The following is a 6,174-nucleotide window of genomic DNA, read 5'->3' as shown; positions in this document are numbered from 1 at the left end:
ATGTTTTTTTTGCTGGTGATGGATTGAGCCTATAATAATAAGACCCTGGGTCAGCCGTATTGTGACCAGAGAAATATGCAAACCTCTGTCCAAATGTTTGTGAGCTGCCCCGTGGTGGTGTAGGGCAGTGTTCTCATTTTGTTTAAATAAATACTGCCCTTAGAGTACTTCATTTTTGCAAGAAGTGATGACCACAATGTTGAAAACAGAACAGTTCATCATAACTATTTGTACCATCATACATATCGTCAGAGTTAAAAACAGTGGAATACTCTAAATCTTCTAGCGTTTCGTGCACTGTATCAATGTGCCAATTATCAGAGATAGTACCAGGGGTGATATCATTTAAAGAAATGCAGAATACATATGGTTCAGTTAGACCAAACATATCATACAATACCCTATCCCAAATATTTACATCAGGAACGTCAACAGCAGAAATGTTCACCAGGGAAGGGTCTTTTCGCAGTTTGTGTGATAAAGAATGGGGTGCTAAAACCAAGTGCACAAATTGTACAGCAAAGTATTCTGGGAGATTGTGCCCCTGCAGAACCAGGAAAAAGGCTGTCACAAAACCAATCAAAAGGACGATGAAAAGTAATAGAATTGTAATCCAAAGGTACAACCAAGGAGGAACAAAGTATGTCTACTTCAGCAAAAAATAGAATGCTCGGAGCCTCAAAGAGGTGGAGGTGGCTTAGATGAATCTGAAGAGCAGTCATCAAAGTTGCTAAAGTAGCCAGAGGCTGTTCGATTTATTTTTTGCAGCTCTGGAGGATGTGTAGAACTGGTGCTTCTTTCACTTCTCCAGTGGTGGTGAGTTTTACTTGTAAGTTGCTCTGCGCATCCCAGAAGCTGATCAATTCTTGTACAACAGCCAAGCGTATATTGATGTCAAAGGGTGTTTCTGCAGCCACTGTGCTGGGACTGTTGAGGTCAGGTACCCACAGCTCAACCACAAAGAGGATTTCGTAGGGAGTCTGAACACCCAGTGATTTGCTAGGCAGATTGTTGAGGACTCTCTAGATCCCATATACGTGATGGACCCAACTGCGACCTGAGCCTAACATCCTCACTTTTAAGGACTGCTTTCAGTCTCAGTGCATTCTTTCCACTACCGTGTTTCCCTGGGGATGGTAGGGGGAAGAGTACATCACAGTCACACCCAATATTCCCATGGTGTCTTTGTAACCCTGAGAGGCAAACTCCGGATTCTGGCCCAAATGGAATGTGCCAACTGCGTATGTCCTGATAAAGACTTGTAGATCTTTATCTCACATTTTGGGCTTCAGCCAATCACTGTGGCCAGACCCATAGGAATCAAAAGCAGGAATCCACTGCAACCAAGATCTATTTGTAAATGCTATTTGATTGTAAGAGGCCACAGTGGTCCAGATAAAAACAAGCAAGTGGCTTGTTTGATATTAATAAAGGTGTCTGTGGTGGGCATGCTACAGTGGAACCCTTCATCTGGTGGCAGATGTTGCATTTAGGGATAATGTCCCTGGTCTGTTTATATAGACCTGGCCACCAATTGCGTTGCTGCAATAGAGAAATTGTAGCTGCCACCAATGTGTGTGCAGATGCTAGGCCCTTATATGCTACTACGATTAAACCTAACCTGCGATCTGGATTTCGTAATATTCTATCCCCTACTGCAGGAATACGAGCAACTTGTATGTTCTGCACGCTTAAATGATAGGAGCATTTGCTGGAAAGCCTTTCAGCAAGTGGGTGTCATCACATGCAGTGTTGACAGCCATCATAATGGATCCATCTATCCTCGTACTGGAAGAAGAAATCGGAGCGAGTACAGCAGTTTGCACTGTTGCTTTTGCAGTTTCATCAGCCATGGAATTCCCTGAAATGTGTATTCCTACACATTTATGATTCAAGGTATAATTCAATCAATCAATCAATCAGGGGTTTATAAAGCACGCTACTCACCCGTGAGGGTCTCTGTGGCAAGTATTATTTCAGCGTAGCCACCTGTCCCTAAAGCACTTTGTGCTTTATATAGTACGCTTTGGAATCTCTGAGTCCATTCTGGCTCTAGTCTCCAGTCTCTAAGTAATGTGTTGCAAGGCTTTAGCATTGACTTGACAGCTTATATACCAAGAATAGATGGGCTATTTTTGATTTTTGTAAAATTCTATTTCTAGACCATGTGAGCAAATCCAAGAACTATGTGGTCTGCTCAAGTGAGTAGAGAGGTCATCATCTATCAAATATACGTTGTTACCATAGGACAATGCTTGGTCGTCAAATTCTTGCAGAAGTTCTGTGACCCATGCTGAGAAGAGCCCAGGGCTATTTCTATATGTAGGAAGCTGGCTCTCTATATAGTGTACTAAAATTAAATACACGGCACAGAGAATCCAGTGGATCCTCAATAGGTGTACATAGGTAAAAGTAGGCCTGGGCAGAGTTTGCGGCATTTCACACTGTGGAATTCCAGTGAGTTACTGGAAAATGCCACAATATTCTGCAGAGTTCCATGGGAGGGCAGAGTGTAACACCATATTTTGTTTTTACAAAATATTTATAAGGAACTGGATGCTGCAGCAGCTGCCCTCTTCAGTTTTGGTGTTGTGTCCTCACGGAATCCATTCCTGAATCTACAGTAAACAACCATCAAGTGTCTCATATAGCCGGTACCTGTGGTGTTGTGTCTGTTAGCCTTCACACTCCAGTTATACTTTCTCTTGCACTTACAGGATATCTGCACTTGTCACAGGTGCATTTCTGGTGAGGTACGCCTTTGATCCACAACTACACAGTGCGTGTGTCTTGTTTCGGCATTAACCAAATGACTACTTTCCTTTCGTCATCTTGTCGTAATGGCAGACAAAATAGAGAATAACGCCAGTCAACTAACTGCCCGCAATGCCCACAGTATTTACAGGCTAAATGTAGTCATACATAGAGCAAACATAGAACTGTCATGTGCAGACCAGTTAATGTCTCGACCCAGTCCAGTCCCTACCAGAAACACCATGACTGCCCTTACTCAATGGCAACTCCTGTGGTTCGGGCCATTCATTCCACACACAAGACCACTGTGCCAGCCGCGCTGCCCTAGCTCCTGTGGGGATCCTGGAGGTTCAAGTCCAAGTACAGCAGGAGTAGCCTCTTCCCTACCAAGAAGCCTGGGTCAGCCACGGTGCCTGAAGGTGGTGCACTGGACAGTGGGCGCGAGTCTGGGAGACTCAAGCACAAAACAAGGGTGTCACAAAACAAACACTAAGAACCTCGCGCTGAGCAGGCCCCTCTCCAACCTCTAGATTCCAAACACCATGAGAGTGGCGACCATAGAGTGTGGGGGGCGAGACAGACCATAGCAAGGTATAACGCCACCAGCAGGCAAGGTGGGCACTTAAAGGCAGCTGCCTGAGGTAGTACATGCTATAGGCAGTGCCAAAAGCGGGCACAGGGGCACTGCTGGACAAACAGTGCCTCCGACCATAGAGACGGCGTCATTAACACAGCATCGCCTGAGAAACACGTCAGGACAGAAAGCCCCCAGCGGCCATAGAACATCTTATTTGTATCTCGTTTTGGATTATTTCCAGTCAGATAATTTCCACTGTCCTAATATTATGAAACCTCCTGACATTCAATTGGTTACAGTTCTTACAGGTGAAGGCACAGTGTAATTAATTGGTATATGTCTACATAATTCAGTACTTTTTTCACACTTGGACTTCCCAGGGCTCAGGCACAGCAGATAGTTCTGGGTTACCTGGATCGGAGGTGCTGGAGGTCCTGGGATGCAGAATGTGTTCTTCACTGGTTGTGTTCAGCTACAGGTGCGGTGAAGGCAGTCTGTTGTGCTTGGCGCGGTCATGCCCAAGTTGCTGCTTTCATGCAGTCAAGGCTAGCAGAAAGTGGGTACAGGACCAAGGAATCGGTTGCAGGTACTGTGAGGATCCCTCTGGCTGGTGGATGCTTTGAAGGGGTTGGTTACCGGCCCAGTGACCAACAAGCTGTATTTGCTGAAACTTTTGGTTAAAGAGGTGAATCGCGTTGACACAGTCCATGCTGGTGATCTCCTTGTGGCAGTCTTTACAAGCGGCGGGCTGGGGACTAGTATCCCTGGACCAAAGGGAGGTCCCAGGGAATTGGTGAAGGCTTGCAGGACTCAGGGTGGCAGACCATAGATGATTAATCTTTTTGCAGTTGGCAAGGTTTGGCACAAGTTTCTTCTGCAGCAGAGCTCAGTTCCTGGATCAGCGGCACATCTTATTCCTTTGTCTTCTTTAGGTCCATAGAATCTGAAGTCAAGGTCTCAGTGAGCCACCTAAATACTAACGTTAGGGAAAATTGAGGGAGAGCCAGTAAGTAACCAATGTGCTGCTTACCTGTGGAGTGACTACACCCTCTATATGCTTACCCCACGTGGGGGTGGGTGGGGGCGGGGCATATTCCTGACCCTGATAGGCTATTTTCCCCATCTTCAAGATGGTGGAACGTGAAAAGTGGGGTCAACCTCACCTGCCCCACCTTAGGGGAGGTGCATGCTGAAGGTGGGCACACCTCACTGTCTCACTAGTTTTCCCGCCTTTCCTACTGCAAAAAGTGGAGCAGGAAAGGAGGGTTTTGGCCTCTCCCACATTCTGGAGTTTCTTGGTTTGGAAATCAAAGGAGGCATGGCCTTTGAAGCTTCCCACCAGGGAAGGTCACCCTGTCCTGGAGGAGGTGTGCAACACCTCCGCCTAAAGCAGTCTTTGTCTCTGTCCTCTCGAGATCATGGGCTTTCACCCCATGAGGTCAGAAGTATGTCTGGTGGTGGCAGACTGATGAAAACCAGTCAGGAACCATGGTAGCTTTTAAGGGGACCCTTCAAAAGGGTCTCCTGTGTTAATGTATTAATAAATCAATCACTGGCATCAGTGGGGATTTATTAATACAAGATGTTTGGTACCAAACACCTTAGAAATCAGCGAAGCCATCATGGAACTGGGAAACTTGAGTTGACGAGTATCCAGTCTATGTACTCTTTATGGCTTCCCTGTTCATTTACAAAATCACAGACAGACTGGATATGGTTGGGGCAATCATCAAGCAGAAAGGCCCACACACAGAATATAGTGCACTCTGCCTTAGGGCTGAAGTCCTAAAGTAGGAGTGGTTTACCTTTATCTTATGCAGTGCATGGGAGGCATGGCACACAGGGATGTGTGCCATGTGGTACCTTAGGATTTTCCCGTACAAAGACACATAGCCTGCAGTGGCAGAGTCCATAGCCTGGGTGAGGGGGTGCTAGGGTTGCACAATCAGTGCTGCAGCCCCAGAGAACCCTCCGAAGTACCCATGCTCTAGGACCCAGGGATACCATTTACTAGGGACTAATGGGGTTAACTGAAATTGTGCCAATCGCGGTTCAGTTTTGGGGAAAGAGATCTGGCACAGGGAACCCAGGGACCCAGTGCACATACACTTCGAATTCACATCAGGTAAAAAGTGGGGCCTAACCATGCAAAGAGAGGCACTTTCCTATATGATGCCTACATTTTCTTTTAGAGGTGGATCAGGTGATACTGCCAGGTGGAGCTAAAGACAGCAATACTGTCAAGATAAGCTGCACCAAAGACCTCAAATCCATCAAGGACTTTGTTCACCAACATCTGAAAGGTGGCAGGGGCATTCTTCAAACCAAAGGGCATCACAGTAAAGTGGAAGTACCCATCTGGAGTGGAAAATGCTGATTTTTCTTTCGCTTCAGGGCTCAGTCCTATCTGCCAGTACCCCGATGTGAGATCAAAGATACTCAGATATGTGGCCGCCTCTAACTTATCAAAAAGCTCATCAGCTCTTAGGATTGGATGTGCATCTGTTTTCGTGACTGCATTGATGCCCCTATAGTCTATACAAAATCTTACTTCTTTCTTTCCACCCTGGGAAAGAGGCTTGGGGACTAACACAACTGGGCTGGCACAGGGTCTGTCTGAGGGGTCGATGACACCCAACTCCAGCAAGTTGCTTACCTCAGCTTTGATGCTTTCAGCTTTGATGCTTTCTTTGAAATTGTCAGAATGTCTGTATATTTAGTTTTTGATGGGTAGGCTGTCAACAGTGTCCACGTCATGTGTACACCAGTTAGTCTGACCATAGGTCAAGGAAAAGAGCTCAGCAAACTGGTTAAGGATTTGCATGCAATTAGTCTGCTGTTGG

General features: G+C 46.1%; 1 pseudogene; it reads right to left on the bottom strand.

Moving 5' to 3' along the window:
- Nucleotides 1–2,542: 2,542 nt before the first annotated feature.
- LOC144820122 (large ribosomal subunit protein eL37-like) lies at nucleotides 2,543–2,831 on the bottom strand (annotated as a pseudogene).
- Between the last annotated feature and the right edge of the window lie 3,343 nt (nucleotides 2,832–6,174).

Source organism: Lissotriton helveticus, chromosome 2_1 (assembly GCF_964261635.1).
Source record: "Lissotriton helveticus chromosome 2_1, aLisHel1.1, whole genome shotgun sequence".
Lineage (NCBI taxonomy): Eukaryota > Metazoa > Chordata > Amphibia > Caudata > Salamandridae > Lissotriton > Lissotriton helveticus.
This window is presented reverse-complemented; position numbering and strand designations above follow the sequence as displayed.